This window comes from Myotis daubentonii, chromosome 1 (assembly GCF_963259705.1).
Source record: "Myotis daubentonii chromosome 1, mMyoDau2.1, whole genome shotgun sequence".
Lineage (NCBI taxonomy): Eukaryota > Metazoa > Chordata > Mammalia > Chiroptera > Vespertilionidae > Myotis > Myotis daubentonii.
The window spans coordinates 133552319-133569751 of record NC_081840.1 but is presented as its reverse complement, the minus strand read 5'-3'; the positions used below and the strand labels follow the sequence as shown (position 1 = coordinate 133569751).

General features: G+C 43.4%; 1 protein-coding gene across 4 annotated transcripts in view; it reads right to left on the bottom strand.

Moving 5' to 3' along the window:
• CACNB2 (calcium voltage-gated channel auxiliary subunit beta 2) overlaps window positions 1–17433 on the bottom strand; it is a 358754-nt gene that overhangs the window by 251862 nt on the left and 89459 nt on the right. The gene's annotated exons all lie outside the window — the stretch shown is intronic.

Genomic DNA, 17433 nt, shown 5'->3' with positions numbered 1-17433 from the left:
AACAAGCAATGGTTCATGTAGGCTTTGAGTGTGCCACAGCCAAGGATCCACACCTGCCCCCATGCCCAGGTCCCTACACATACTGCCGCCACCTGAGAAGATGTGTTAACTCTTTCATGTCACAGATTAACAGCACCCACCATGATGCTCTTTGGGCCCACGGAAAGTGCAAACCTATTAATTCTCAATACCACCAACATTTCCTTAAAACCTGTGATTTAAAGCAGCGGCCGCCAACCTTTCGGACCTCACGGACCACCGGTTGGCGACCGCTGATTTAAAGTAACAGCTCTATATTATTATTATTATTAATCGTCTAAGAGGCTATTAGAGCTAAAAAAGGAAAAGAAAACTTCCTGCCTTTGTTCTATGTTCTTATTTGACTAGCAAAGTAACTGAGGCCCCAAATGGTGAAGTGTTTTGTCTACAAGTAGCTTAAGCAATCATATTACTAACACCTACTAATTTATATAATTTAAATAGGCTATAAGTAGTCTATGGATTTGTCATATACTAATTAATTTTCTATGTATTTGAAGGTCCAAAAGGCAAATATGGATAGACGCTAGATGGGCAATAAGGTTACTTTTGTGATTACATCGTAAACCTAAAATAAAATTTCTGAATCATAAGGCAAATTGGCTTTTGAAGGAAATTCTGGAAAGAACTCTATATTTTCTGGACCATGCAAGATATATTTCTAGCAGGTAGCAATTCAATACGTGTGTGTTTTTGTAAATATTTAGTGAGAAATATAGGAATATAACAGCACATATAATACAGGCCGGTCAGTATCGCTCATGAACCAAGAGGTCCCAGGTTGTGGGCTTGATCCCCAGTAGGGGTGTGCAGGAGGCAGCTGATTGATGTTTCTCTCTCATCCGATGTTTCCATCTCTCTATCCCTCTCCCCTTCCTCTCTCTCTAAAATCAAAAAAGACATATTTTTTAAAAAGGAGAACATATAATTCAAAACCAACTTTTTTTCTTCAGGACCTTCATCAGCACCAACCAGGACACATTTATTAGAATAACTGAATAAAAAAGAATAAAAATTAACCCACTGTTAGAATACAATGAAAACAGTGGGACATCATCTCTTCAATGATTCTGAATTTGATTTGTAATTCATTGAACTTTTCATCAACTATGGTATTATTATACACAATAAGAGAGAGATCTTCAGTTCAGCTGACATACCACCCACCTGCCATTCAAGAATCCATGTTAAGGATGACTAATTTGATTCGTGTAAGCAATTATTGAGCACCTTCATTTTTCATCAGCACTATGCTAGACGGTGGGGATAGGAAATAAATAAAATACAACCCACACACGTCTCTAGGCACGTGTAACGAAACAGAGTGAAGAGAACAGTGTTTGAGTGCCATGGGAACACCAGCGACACAGTCGTACCTGTGCCCGCACTAAAGGCTTCACCAAGTGGGGCCTCTCAGGCTAGGCTTTGCGGAGTGGGGAGAACTACACCCAGTAAGAAATGGGAGCAGAAGGACTCCCAGGCCTTGGGGCAGCAAACACTAAAGCACAGGAGATTATACACAGAATATACACAGAATAAATTCTGTTTACAGAGACTGTACTAGAAGCATGTATGCATGCAAATGAAATATTCATAATACAATATGATGACAGGGCTACAGCCAAAGTCTCTCTAACTAAACTGAGCTCTCCCCCAAATTCAGTCCTTATTCATCTGCATGTCCCTAACATTTAGCACAGTAACAGACACATAGGATGATAAAGATTCATAGTCATCTCTCATTAGCCATTCTTTACTTCATCCCTAAGAATAGAAATGGACATGTGACTGCTGGGCGACTACCCCAACCTCCTTTGCAACCTGGTATGGCCTTGGGACCAGATTCTGTTCAACAGGCTAGGAGTGGAAATGGAATGTGCCAACATCTCAGTCACGTGCCTTCCCCTTTCTCTCTTTCCCTCTCTGCTGACTTGAATGTTGATACACTGCTGAGAGCTGCAGCTGCCATTTAAGTTGAAGACAGCTATACGTTCAGGAGAACAGAGCAACAAGACAGAAGGAACCTGAGTCCCTGGGCCTGGGGAGCTGCCACTCAACCCTGTGCTGCTCACACACAGACTGTGGCGTGAAAGCACCAGCTCCTACAGCGTTTAGGTCGCCTTTACTTCGCTCTCAGTATAGAAGTGAAACCTGTACTTTTAAAAGTGCCTCAACGCGTTTTGGGGATGAGTGACTAAATCACAGAATCTAAGACTGGGGAGGAGGTGGGGGAGTGGGAGAGGAAAAAGGGGAAAAGAAAAGAGTGCAGGGACTAGACTAGACTGTGAAGTACCCTGAATACCGCAACAAAGAATTTAGGCTTTATTTGTAGGACACCCAGAATTATGGAAGCTGTAAAATGTGAAAATATCTGTTGTTTTATTAAGATAGAGGGGAAAAAATCCCTAGTCTCTTTGGTTTAAAAAAACTAGTCAATAGTTGTATATTAGTGAGAAACCTGACGCTTTTAAACCTCTGTAGTTACCTGCAATAAATGTCTACTAAATAATCAAATCAAATCAAGTCAAATAAACCAATAAAACTAGCTAATTGGTTTATGTAGCTAAATCATAAACCTAATGAATTGTTAAATTTGCTATTTTGGTATACTGTGAAAGATGTTAAAAGTAAAATATTAAAAAGTGACAGTGAGAGGTAGAATGACAAAAGCAACAAATTAAATGTAAGTGTAGACAATGCCTATGATGTCACGCTGGTATTTTTAAAGTCCAAGAGCTTTCCTTCTGGGCAGTCTTCATAAAGTATGAGAACTGACGTTTATTTACTGTTCCTTTTCTGTATCACTGAGTTAGGAGGGATAGGGCGGACGTTAGGCACTGGATGGAGTGCTCCTGTGGAGAAGTCTGTGGTGCTGAGGAACAGGACCATGCCCAGAGAAGCCCCTGTCGGGACTGCAGGCTCCTGCCGGGCTGACTCTGAGTGCCTCTGGCGCGCTGTGGCTCTGGTTTCAGGAAAGGAGGCCCCTCCCCTCACGGACACCCCAGCCCATGTGCACACGGAACTCTTCCTTCACAGTATGCTGTTACAACTGCAAACATTCAGAGCCTGGTGCTCATAAGTCCTCCAAAAACTTCTCCACTAACACCAATAAAAACAAACAAACCAAAAAGGGACTAAGTGTCTATATTCATCTATTCAGCCAATAACATCAATTGAGTGCTACTCATCATGTGCCTGGGTCTGCTAGGCACTAGGGATGACAAGACAAGTAAAATAACCATGGGCCTTGACTACAGGGAGGTGAAATCCAGGGGAAAAGATAAGTTGAAGAAAATAATCACACACACACACACACACACACACACACACACACACACATATTAGAGGCCTGGTGCACAAAATTCATGCGTGGAGGGAGGGCTCCCCTCAGCCCAGCCTGCACCCTCTCCAATCCGGGACCCCTCAGATCCCCAGGATCAGGCCTAAACCGGCAGTCAGACATCCCTCTCACGATCTGGGACCACTGGCTCCTAACTGCTCACCTGCCTGCCTGCCTGCCTGATCGCCCCTAACTGCCCCCCCTGGCCTGGTCACCCCCAACTGCCCCCTCTGCCGGCCTAGTCGCCCCCAACTGCCCACCTCCCGCGATCCTGGTTGCCCCTAACTGCCCCCCCTGCCAGCCTGGTTGCTCCTTACTGCCTCCCCTGCCGGCCTGGTTGCCTCAAATTGCCGCCCCCTGCCCTCCTCCCCCCCACCAGCTTGGTTGCCCCTCACTACCCCCCTCTGCCATCTGGGTCACCACCAATTGCCCGCCCCTGCCAGCCTGATCACCCCACTCAGACTGCTGCTTGGTCATTTGGTCGCCCCTCACTAACCCCCCTGCAGGCCTAGTCACCCCACGCAGCCTGTTCGGTCGTCCGTTCAGTTGCGATGGTTGCTTAGGCATATACTATCTAATAAAAGAGAAACATGGTAATTGGCGTACGACCGCTACCCTTCCCATTGGCTAATCAGGGAGATATGCAAATTAACTGCCAGCCAAGATGGCGGCTGGCAGCCAGGCAATTTAAACTGAACATGAGGCTTGCTTGCTTCAGTGACAGAGGAAACCAGCGTTCCCCACCTGCCTTGCCGGACTCTGAGCTTGCAGTTTAAGAAACACTGTAACATATAGAAGCTAAACAAAACCCCAGAAACCAGCTTTCAGTGAGCCCGGATCTCAGAGCTGGAGTAGATACAGAGTTTCGATTATAGAACCTAAACAAACCAGATCCCTGCTTTCAGCAGCAGAGGCCTCAGAGCTGGAGCCAAGCCTCAGAGCTAAAGCTGGCCCAGAATAAAAAAAAAAAGAAAGAAAGGAGCAGTTGGGAGCTTCAGTCCCAGCCTGAAAACAGCCCTCAGCCCCTCAGCCAGACTGGCCAGGCACCCCAGTAGGGACCCCCACCCTGAAGGGTGTGTGGCCAGCTGCAAACAGTGATCATCCCCTCAGCCAGACTGGCCAGGCACCCCAGTGGGGACCCCCACCCTGATCCAGGACACCCTTCAGGGCAAACCAGCTAGCCCCCACCCATGCACCAGGCCTCTATTCTATATTGTAAAAGGGTAATATGCCTCCCAGCACCAGAATCAGCGGAGCTGAGAGGCTTCCTGGAACCGGGATCAGCATGACTGGGGCACCGCCCAAACCCCCTGATCGCCCTGCGGCTCTGTGTGTGACAGGGGGCGGGGCCACAACCTCCCTATCAGCCCTGCTCTGTTCATGACGGGAAGGCGCCCCAACCCCCTGATCAGCCCTGCTCTGTGCCTGATAGGGGGGAGCTCCCTAACCCCCTGATCAGCCCTGCTCTGTGGGTGATAGAGGGCGGCACCCCAACCCCCCCACCACATGGGCCCTGCTCTGTGTGTGACGGGGTAGAGCCATAACCTCCCCATCAGCCCTGCCCTGAGTGTGAGAGTGGCGGCGCCCCAACCCCCTGATTGGCCCTGCTCTGTGGGTGATAGAGGGTGGTGCCCCAACCCCCTGATCCACCCTGCTCTGTGTGTGACAGGGGGGAGCTCCTCAACCCCCTGATGGGCCCTGCTCTGTGCGTGACAGGGGGCAGTGCCCCAACCCCCTGATTGGCCCTGCTCTGTGTGTGACAGGGGGTGGCGCCACAACCTCCCCATCGACCCTGCCTTGAGTGTGACAGGGGACGGTGCCCCAACCCCCCAATCGGCCCTACCCTGAGCGTGACTGAGGGTGGCATCACAACCTCCCGATCCACCCTGCTCTGTGCATGACAGGGGGCGGCGCCCCAACTCCCCAATCGGCCCTGCTCTGAGCCCAACCAGGGGCTGCACCTAGGGATTGGGCCTGCCCTCTGCCACCCGGGAGCAGGCCTAAGCCAGCAGGGCGTTATCTCCCGAGGGGTCCCAGACTGCGAGAGGGCACAGGCCGGGCTGAGGGACCCCCTTCCCCCCCGAATGAACAAATTTTTGTGCACCGGGCCTCTAGTATATATATAAAAGCCTAAGCGGCAGCGGCAGGCACAGCAGGGCCAGAATGAGTGGGAGCAGCACAGCGCCCGGCCCAAGTTCGGGCTCCTCCCCAGCCGCCTGCTGCTTCGCACACTACTACATCCCTTGGGGGATATTGGACTGCCGGATCCCCTGCAGGGATTGGGCTGAAACTGGCTCTCCAACATCCCCCAAGGGGTCCCGGATTGTGAGAGGGCACAGGCCAGGCTGAGGGACCCCACCGGTGCCTGAATCCATGCACCGGGCCTCTAGTAAACATATAATTACAAACTGGTGAGCTCTCTGAAAGAAAGTACGGAATACCATGGAGATCTATAGCAAACAGACATCTAGAATTAGAGGAGTCAGTTCAGGCTTCCCTGAGGAAGTGCTACTGAGCTGAGGTCTTAAGGGTGGGAAGGGGTTAACCAAATGTAGGGGAGATGAGGCAGGAAGAGGGAATATGGCAGCCATGCGGATGGAAGGGACATTATTTACAAAGCTCTTTGTGGCAGAAGGGAGAGTGCTGTGTTTAAACAGCTGGAGGATAAAGTGAGAGGGAGAGTGGTACAGGATGAGGAAGGGCAGGTGACCACCAGGTCATGAGGACCACACAGAGGATTTTTCCATTTTTACTTAAGAACAGCAGGATTCCATTCATACAGGTAAGAGGCATGGACAAAGGTGTATCAGTTAAGACACACTTTGATAGTGGAGCTGAAGCTGGACTGGAGGGAGGGCCAGAGAGGAAGCAGGGAAACCAGTCAGGAAGCTGCTGCAATTATCCAAGTAAGAGACGATGAGATCTTGTACAAGGTGGTGGAGGCGGAAGGTCAGAGAAGTGGATGAACTGATGAGATGATTCAGGAAACAAAACCAGGGAAGTGCATGTATGGAAGACAGAAAAAGAAACCCAAGGTAAAAGACACATATTCCTAAGTCCTCTTCGTGTTGGATATTTCCATTCATCAGTGAGCCTCAGTCTCCGGCAGCACAACCAGTGATCAATCTTAATTTTCATGGCAGTTCCAGTGTGCATCTCTTCTAGGCCAGTCTTCATTTCTCACCTTAGAATCCTGAATATGATTTCTCTCTGGCTCCTTTCGTCTTCCACACAACCCTACTTCTTTAGACACCAAAAGCACCACTCTCTTTTATTCCAGCATCCACAGATTTAAAACCTTTTCTTTTTCTCTTTTATTTCTCACCATGGTGTCTGGGCTCTCCTTTTATCTGCTTTTTTTTTTCTCTAGACCAACAACCAGGTATTTCTTCTTACTAATCAGAGTGGCATCACCAGTTTATTCACCATCTATGTGCGGATTTCAGCAGAAGTAAATACAATAACGATAGGCAGCATGCTAGGGAGAGAAGTTATACTTTCAAAATGAATAATAATCATAAAATGTGTCCTAGATAATAAGTCGAAAATGACAAGTCAAAAACATGTTTTGTGTTATAGCGTTAGAATACACATGCTACACTCAAAAGGGAGAGAAAGCTAAGAAACCTTGATAAACCCCAGGTCGCGTAAAGCACAGTCATATTGAAAGAAATGTAACCCAACAATGAAAAGTGACTGAAAATCAAGTCAATTGTTCATTGCCCCGCTCAAGAAACAAGAGAAGCTGATAACTCACAGCAACACCAGTCAAATATATCCTCTCTTTATCCCCATTTTTTCTACCTTAAAGCTACTTGTGAGCTGTCCTCATTGTCCAACACAAACATAAACATCAAAAAATCCCTTTCCAAGGTACTCCGTTTCCTGATTCTCTCTCTCTTCTCTAACCTGTAGTTCCCAGCCTCATACTGGGTAGATCTGCTTAATTTAAGTAATATTTTTATTTTCTATTTTCCCCATTTCACCCATTACTTGGATTTGGTACAAGGAGAGCCAGCATACAAAAACCCTGCCCTTTTTATTCTATTTCTCCAGCCTCCTCCCTCTACCCAAACTTCACCTTTTGTATGGCAGGGTGGCTGGCAATGAGGGAACATTATGAGATGCCGATGGAAGAAGAAACACTGAGTAGGCAAAGGCAACGTTCCCTTTCTTATAAGAGGTGCAGGATGAATAAGGAGAGTGGAATGGCCAAAAACATTTGTGGCTGACATTTTCCACGTCACACTGTTTTTTCAGAGAATACATCTGACCAGTTCATTTCATTCATTTTCGCTGTAAGGTCAATGCAACATGTGTACTAGTATAAGAAAGAAAACACTGCACAAATCTATGAAAATGACAGGATACAACACTTCACAGTGGCTATTTTGAGTTCCCGTTTGCTTAAAAAGGCCAAGAGAGAGAAACATACACTTTGTCTCATGCTGCCATGAAACATTCCTGAGGAATTTTAGGATTCCGTGACGTGTGTATAAAGCACATATATATTTTTATTAAAATTCTTGTCAGAAGGAGTGCCACCAGGAGCAGTCCCACGCCTACCTGAATAACCCTCGTGTGCAATTCATTCACATAACTGACAATCGGCAGCTTTTTCGAACTCCACGGCTGAAGTGGAAAGGTCAGGAAGAATGAGAGCTAACATGTATTGACGCCTCACACACAGATTCTCCTTTGATCTTCCTGACACCCCTAAGAGATAAAGTACTGCTTTTATCTCTGTTTTACAAACAAACTGGGGCATAATGAAGTTAAATGCCCAAGAACATGACAGAGTCAGGATTTCTATCTGGAAGTTTGACTCCTGAGTCTTCCTAAGGTCTCTATGAGCCATAGAAATTAACGTGTACACAATAAGTGATTAACTAATCCGATCTCACAACAGCCACTGTTTCCCATCCTGAGCCATAGAGCCTGCCTCCCAGTGGTTCTCCTGCTGGTTTCCCAAATCACCCTAATCTTTCTGCAAGACATGTCAACTCTTGAACCTCTTCCTTTCTCTTTCTCGCAAAGTCTGAAATTTTACCATTCGGAAAACTCACATACCAAGTATCTTCTTAGAAAAAGTAAACATCTCTCACATATGGAAGCTATAAGGCATTTGCATAAGTTAAATTATTTAAACCCTTGCTTTATTTATCTGTGTCTGTCTAGTCCCCTTATCTTGCTTCAGAAATAATTTAAGGCAATTGACAAGAACAAATTTTAAAATAACATTTAAATAGCATAAAATAAAAGAGGGACTAAAAGAAGAAAGATGAGTAACGACGGGGACATAAAAGGGAGTCAGAAATGAGGCTTAAAATGCACCCCATGAAAACGGATGCACTTCTTACAAATGAGCCATACATTTGGCTCTAAGCTTTCTAGCAGCCACGTCAAAAAGGGAAACTCGGTCAGTTATGCAAATTACTGTCCGTGAGCTTAAAATAAGCTGGGTGCTGAGAAGAACAGTCCTGCTTGGCACTGACACATGACATTGACTTCTCCTGGAGGTCCCCATAAAAAGGAACATTGTGTAAAGTGCACGCCTGCCGACATCTTTACGGTAAATACCACAATGGGTTTTAAAGAGCTGCTTCTGAGGCTGACCGTCACTGGAAACGAGGTTTCACACCGTAGCAATAGTCAGTAACATAATCCAGGGGGGAGCGAGGGGGAAATGGGCTAGAGAGGATACCTAACTCCTTACAGATTTGGCTTGACCCCCAAGTGATATCAGCAATAATGATCACAAAAAGAGCTAACATGACTGAGGCAGCACTGAGTAAACTCTATTCTTTTGATCTGAATACCAGTTATCAAGAAGGTACTGGTATTGTTTATCCCAAATAAGGAAACAGACTTAAAAGTTAATCACTGGGTTAAGGCAGAAATAGGATTCGTACCCAGATCTGTTGAACTCCAAAGCTCTTGCACCCAACCAGTAGGCCTCCAGAGTGTTATTTTTTAAAATGTTTATTTATTTTATCTGAAGGAAATGTTTATTTTCTAAGAATATGCAATTTAACAAAACTGGCTTCGTAAGAGTTGACTTTAATTAGTACAGAAAAAAAAAATAGAGAAAGTCCCCTAAAAATGCCTCCACTAAATATGGTTTCAGAAGATCATCCTCCCATATGTTTGAAGAATGGGTAGGTCAGGTGCCATATAAAATTCTCCAGGGCTCCAGAGTGAGTGATCGGTCCTGTGCCCTTCAAACAATCCCACCGAATACTGTTTCTCAATGATGAGCTTCTTATAAATATTAGATGACACTGAGTTTAGGACTGATTTCACGTGGCTAGTTTAACACAGATTCATCTGGAAGTACAATGGAAGATAAGAACACTTAAGACAAGGCTACTGACTTGGGTTAACATTTGTTCTTAAAGCAAATGCATTTGTTCTGAACACCTGGTTACCATGTAGAAATTGCAAAGAAAGAGATGAAGAGGAGATAAGTAGCTTCAGTGAGTGCACACTTTGGGCATAAGAACACAGCTGGGACGGAGTTCGAGCTTAAGCTTTCATGATGTTGGGTCTTTGGATAAGGGCTGAAGATAGTCGAGATGGGGAGATGGAAATAAAGAAAGTCAAAGATAAATGTTGTCTTGGTCAAACACAATTTCCCTTGGCTTTGTTTCTACATAACACTCCTACAGGGGTCACAAGTATCTGGATAGCTTAAATCTTTCATTTGTTCAAAGGTAAAAGGCTTTTTTGTATTGCCAAAGCTTACTGAAGAACTCTCCACATGTAGAATGGACAACTTCAAAAAAGATGAGATAAAACTGAGGGCAGGCTGACTGGCTTGAGGGACTCGTTAGAAAAGATGTGTTAAAATAATCAAACAGTAATTGCCTTGTGGCATGTCATTAAATGGGCCAATTTTCACATTTCATTAAGATGGTTTCTGAAGGATTAGACATGAACAGGAGATGAAAAAGGGACAGAAAGTGTCTGTCTGTCTGTCTGTTGGTATTCATGTATGCATTTTATGAGAAATGAAATAACAAAAATTACTAAATCTCTATATTAGTATAGATGCTCAAAACCACATAGTAAACTCTCTAAAATAGACTACTATATTAGGTGTTAATATCTACTAATATCTGGTGTTCATTTTATATAAATGTGTTTTAATGTGCTTTTCTAGTTCATCTTTCTCTTCAAAGGAAAGCATAGAGTATTATTCTAATCCTAATAGGAAAAATGAGTTTTTTCAAATTAATTTAATTATTTAGAAGATGAAAGGATTGCTTTAATAGACTCCATTTAATTCCAGAAGATTACTGGGTAACTCCTGTGTATGGGGCACTGTGGTGGATGTTAGCCAAGAGGAGATGAGAATTGGTTTGGGGGCATATATTCACTTGCAAAAGACTTCCACACAATCCAAAATTTTTCATTTAAGAAAAAGTAGAAAAATATCATTTAGAGTTAAATTTTGTATAGATTCTGTTTAGGGTCTGTTGACAGTTCCATGGAAATATTCTCCTAGATTGCCAAACTTGCTGTTTTCTACTAAGCTCAAATCCGAATAAAACCCTGATATTTTTACTATTTCTGGTCCTTCTCAAATTATTCTGTTAAGTATAGGGGTAATAAAATTTTAATATTGTTTTTTCTGGTTAAATAAATGAACGCATATGCTTAAATATTCCTCGACATTGAAAACACCAGGCCAAACCTAGGCATCAAGAATAGTATACAAAACAAATTTAGTAACGTAGGATCCAATTAAAGTAAAAAAATGCAAAAAAATCAAAGAAGAAAAGATAAAGAATTGTATTTATATTAAAAATAGAGAATAGGCAAAAATGAATTGGTAATGAGAATTTTTAAAAACTAAGAATTTGACATGCTAGTCATAAAAAATACAGGAAAAACTATGTCTATTAAGATAATTAACAAATGTCTAATGCTAACCTAACCTAAGCAAATAATATTAGAAACCTGATGATAGATTAGAGAAGAAATGCAAAGTTGATGTTGAAGAATAAGGCATTGTGGAAAGACAAAACAAATTGGGGTTACTAGCATAAGCTAAGACTTAATTGCTTAAATTTTCTATTCATTCAACAAATACCTCTTGAGTACCTACTGTGGACCAGGCTTACTTTCAGACACTGAATATACACCAATGAACAACTCAAAATCTTTACCTCATGGAACTAGTCAGGCAATGGAAATGAAAGCAAAGATTAAATTTTAATTATTAAATTTTTGATATTAATGTAATTAATATTTAATAATATTAAAAGGTGTCAACATCCAATTTTTCTGCATTGGGTGAAGAGGGTTAGAGTGTCAGATTGAGAGGGGTTTGTTAGGGAAAGTCTTTTAAAAAGATAACCCTTGAGCAGAATAAAATGAGGGAGTAAAACATGTGACCATCTGGGGAGATAAAAATCCAGGCAAATGCCCTGTGGGAATTTGATTGGCCCAGAGAAATAACAGCAAGAAGATGCCTGTAGCTGGAGCAGGGGCTCGATCTTTCAGGGTCTTTGAGAACTGGATTTTATTCCAATTATGAAAAGAATCCATTGTGTGTGTGTGTGTGTGTGGGGGGGGTCTTTAAAAAGAACATACATGCATAGCCAATGGACACAGACAATAGTGTGGTGAAGGCCTGGGTTGGGGCAGTACCTTGGAGGAGGAAGTGAGGAGGGGAATTGAGGGACATACGTAGTACTATCAACAATAAAAAATAAATAAAATAAAAAGATATAGATTAATATCTCCATTTTTCAGATGATAAAACTAAGGTACACAGAGACTAAATAAGCTGCTCATGGTCATTATAAAAATAAAAAGGAACACATGATTTGATTTACCTCTTAGAAGTGGCATGCTGTCTGCTATATGGAGACTGCAAGAAGCTAAGGTGGACACAGAGGGATCATTTTGGAGACAATTGCAATAGTGCAAGTGAGAGGAAGCATGGGCAAAGGCCGTGGTCGGCAAACTGCTGCTCATGAGCCACATGCGGCTCTTTGGCTCCTTGAGTGTGGCTCTTCCACAAAATACCGACTTCTGCGCATGGGCCACGAAGTTTCAATCGTACTGTACATGTGCGCCCGCACGTGGTATTTTGTGGAAGAGCCACACTCAAGGGGCCAAACAGCCACATGTATCTCACCAGCTGCAATTTGCCGACCACTGGTAAGGCATTCATGGGAGGAAATCTTGAGAAGTGGTAGGATTCTGGATATATTTTAAAATCAGAGGTGGCAGAATTGGCCTGTAGATGGATGTTGTGTTAAAGAGACAAAGACACCAGGAATGATCCCAGTTTGGGAAATGGGGCAGACAAGGCCTACAACTGTGTGAGTGGTAGTTCCATTTACTAAGAAGAGAAACAGAGAGAGGAGCAGGCTTGGAGGAGAAAAAAAAAAATACTTCAGAGGGGATAATTTGAGAAGCCTGTCACATATCAGCATGGAGATGGTAAGTAGGCCTGCTAGTACGTGGTCCCAGAGTTCAGAAAAGAGGTTTGGGTTGAGATATAAACTTGGAAGTCAACATATAAGTGGTAGTAAAGAAATGAGCTTCGGTGAAATTCCCTCAAGAATATGATAGAGAAGAGTCTGGAAACCGATTCCTGGGGCATTTCACCATTTAGGGGTCAGAAGAGGAGGAGTGACCATGCGGGAGGGGGGACACTAGGAGAGTGTGGAATTCTGCAAGAAGAGGAAATGTTTTGCTTTGTCCAACACCAACGTGAGGTCAAGTAAGATGCGCACTGAAAATTTATCACCAGATCTAGTCGGGTGGAGGCCACTAGTGCTCAGACTAGCGCGGGTTCTGTGGGGGGACTAGGTCAAAAGCCGACTGAAATAAGCTCGATCAAGAGAGGGAGAGAAACGACTTGATAGAGAGAGTAGAGAGCGCTTTTCAAGATTTTGTTTAGCAAAGAGAAGAAAAATTAAAACAGCCGCAATGAGAGGTGGGAATGAGGTATTTCTTTCCCTTGGGTGGGAGGAATTACAGAAAAGAGAGGGGAGGGTTGGAGAAGATGTTTAAAAAGAGATCATGGATAATTGCAGAAACAAAGTTCTTGTTTGGACCTGAGGGGATGGGATCTCATGAATAAGCAAAGTGATTGGCTGAGATGGGCTCTTAGTGGGTTCACCCACTCTGACAGGAAGGAGAGCAGAGGATTTGGGTGCAAATAGGTAGAATTGATGGTAGAAGTCGTAGGAAAGTCTTTTTGGAGAGTTGCTATTTTCTCAAATGCAATTAGAAGAAAGGTCATTAACTGAGAATAAGAAGAAGGGAGAAAGTGTTCAAGATTGAGAATAAGGAAGAAAGTATAAAAAGTCATCTCAGAAGAGATTGAGTGGAATGAGCAGGGAAATAGGATTCATAGGCATATTGAGGGCAGGACATCTGTGGACAGGAACTTAAAGAAAAACAGTCCTCATAGTTGTGATTCTTTCCCCCAGCTCCTGACCCAGGCTCATCTTCTCAAGTTCAAGTCAGAGTCAAGAGAGTCAGATTTAGCAGGGCTTGAGACTTTCCAGGAATACTGGACAGAGAGAGAAAGAAGTAGAAAGTTGAGAATATATGCATGGATCATGCAATATAAGCAGAGTAAGAAGCCAAGTAAGGACAATGGGGAAAGGGAGTGATGGACCATTAAAAGATATTGCTGACTCCCGGCTGGCATGGCTCAGAGGTTGAGCATGGACCTATGAACCAGGAGGTCACCAGTTCAATTCCCAGTCAGGGCACATGCCTGGGTTGTGGACTCAATTCTCAGTACGGGGCATGTGCAGCCGATCAATGATTATCTCTCATCATTGATGTTTCCTTCTCCCTCTCCCTTCCTGTCTGAAATCAATAAAAGTATTTAGAAAAAGATGTTGGTGACAAAGATATGAATTAAATAATGACAAGAAGAATTTCTGGAGTGTAATATCAGACATCAAATGAGATCGTAGAAACATTTGTTTAAAAGATGTTAAAAGTTTATCTTGCAATTCTAGCCGGTTTGGCTCAGTGGAAAGAGTGTCACCAGAGACATCGATGTTTCTCTCTGTCTCTCCCTCTTCCTTCCACTCTCTCTAAAAATCAATGGAAAAATATCCTCCAGTCAGGATTAACAACAACAACAAAACACAAAGAAAACAAAAAAAGAAGTTCATCTTACAGACTGAATGAAAAGGTGAAGGGATTGAGAAGGACAAATTGGCAGTTACAGAATAGTCATGGGGATATAAAGTATAGCATAGGAACATGGTCAATGATATTGTAATAACTATGTATGGTGCCAGATGAGTACTGGAAATATCAGGGGGAACACTTTGTAAAGTATATGATTGTCTAACCACCCCCATACAACCAAAACTGTTACAAAAGAATATTGAATGTAAACTGTAATGGAAAGAGTTTTTAAAAATTAAAAAAATAAATTCATGAAGGGAAAGGAATGGATGAGCTAATCTCCACTTTTCTTTTCTCGTCTGATTTAACTAGTTGAGAACTATAAAGAATGAAAGATGCCAGAAAAAGGAGAACTTGGGGAGAGTCATCTGGTTAGGGACACAGTACTTCAAAAAACAGTGCATTTGCTCTTTTTTTATTATTATTATCAGGCCACAGAACTTTTTGTTATTCTGATGTATGAGCCACACAGTTCCAAAGGTGAAATAATTGAACTGTGAAATTTCCTTTTGGAAAGATCCAACTCATTATGTTTGATATAAACATGTTTTTCTTCCTTCTAAAGATCAGTTCATTTGGGTCCTAACATCAACTTAATTGGCTCTGGACAAGTGAGGCTTCTCTACTGCAGGCCTGAGCCGATGTTAATAGATTTGAATTTTATTTTTTTCATTTGGAAGATTTATTTTGGAATGTATCGAAGGATGTGCCTAAAGTCTTAGTACGACTTTTTAAAAGGTGTGATGGGAAGAATGTAATCATTTGACATCTGGCATCCCTGAAAATCTTCCAATTTCCAACACTTCATGTCCCAAATTGGGCGACTCTAAGGAAATCATAACATTTACTTTTCTTTCCCTTGGTTCTGTTTGGCTTATAAGGGGGAGAAGCAAAAATATGCTTGAGTATCTCTTTATTGGGAGTTGATGTTGGTTGGAAGAGGACATGAGGGTCTGAGGGGTTTAGGGCTGATCAGAAAAAAGATACGGCGATGGCACACACCAGCCTTGCTAGGTGCCCAAGGGGATGTCCCTCACAGCAGGAGTCTGCCCAGAGCCCTGGCACACAGGGGCTGTTACTCAGAAGGGGAGGAGGAAAAGGGGAGAGGGGGGTGGAAGAGAAGCTACAGTGCCTGGGTGATGTCTAGGTGAGGAACCGCCAGGGAAGAGATTTTCCAGGGCTTACCCAGCTGGGGGCCTTATCTACAACCAGCAGATGGGGGTGAGAGTTTGTGGGGGATGCCAAGCAGGCAGGAAAGGGCTAAAAATCTGTTGGCTTGAGTTCTGTTTAAAACAACTGGATGTATAAGAATTTGAATTTGGCACCAGCCAGCTTTTGAGCTGAGTGGTTTCAGTCCTCATTGAAGAAATAAATAACACACAGAGGCCACATTTGGCTCATTTATATAGCAGAGGAAGTGGGGAAAATACTGGAAAAAATATGTTTTCCTATTGGTTCCCCCTTTCAAAATCCTGATATTCCATAATGTCATAATAATTATAATAGTTAAACACTTACGGAGTGCTTACTATATGGTAACTTTAAAACATATAGAACTTTATATGTTTTTCCTTTTAATTTTCACACCAATCCTTTACGCTAATATCTTGTACCTACTTACTGCACGGGGAAACTGAGCCTAGAGAGGTTCCATAGCTGTCTTAAGCTCACACAGCTGAGCAAAGTGGGTCAGGGCTTCAGTTCTAGGGGCTCTGAATGGAGAGCTGGTGTGATTAACCACTGGAGAATCCAGGCTTTCACCTGAGGCTCTTGCCCTCAGGGACCTGGGGGGCACTGCAGTGTTTGACCTAGAGCTGTTCTCTGGATTCTCAGAATGGAGCAGCCAAGAGAGGATGCTTCCTGAACATCCTCCAAGAGCCACAGCAAAGCCTGCTCTGCACCTCTCCCCCAGCACCGATCCAATGATGCCAATGATTGCTTCCCAAACTCCTGATTAATGGGACAACTACGCATATTTGAAAGGTCAGAATAAGAATAATAAATGAAAGTTCTTTTCCCCCTTTGGAAAGCAGGAACACCTCCAACCCCATACCTTGACCTCCCCAGGGCTTTCTCTTTTAAATCAGAATTCTATGCTCTTCCCTAGAATACAACTCACTGGAAAGGATACTGGCTACGAGCAGTTGACGAACGTCTTGGTGGAGGAAATTATAGCAATCACACGGCTAACTCCAAACACGTTTTACATTATTTCAGCAGGAATAAAAATGAACACAGGCAAGCCCACTGCAGCATTACTTCCAACAGCTCCACCTTGGTTCTAGGCCAGTGATGGCGAACCTTTTGAGCTCGGAGTGTCAGCATTTTGAAAAACCCTAACTTAACTCTGGTGCCGTGTCACATATAGAAATTTTTTGATATTTGCAACCATAGTAAACCAAAGACTTATATTTTTGATATTTATTTTATATATTTAAATGCCATTTAACAGAGGAAAATCAACCAAAAAAATGAGTTCGCGTGTCACCTCTGACATGTGTGTCATAGGTTCGCCATCACTGTCCTAGGCACATGCAACAGACCTCCGGGAGCAGTTTTATATGACATGTGCCTGTGTTAGTTTCCTGTGGCTGCTGTAACAAACTGCCACCATGTTAGTGGCTTAAAACACCACAAACCTATTATCTTACGGTTCTGGAAGTCAGAAGTCCAAATGTAGTCTTACTGGGGAAAAAGCAAGGTATGGGCAGGGCTGCGTTCCTTCTGGACACTCAAGGGGGAATCTGTTTCCTTGCCTTTTCCAGCTTTTAAAGGTGCTGCATCCCTTGGCTTCCGGCCCCTTTCCGTCTCCAAAGCCAGCAATTTCACTCCTCTGACCGCGGCTTCAGCTATCACCGTCTCCTTCTCTGACTCTGATC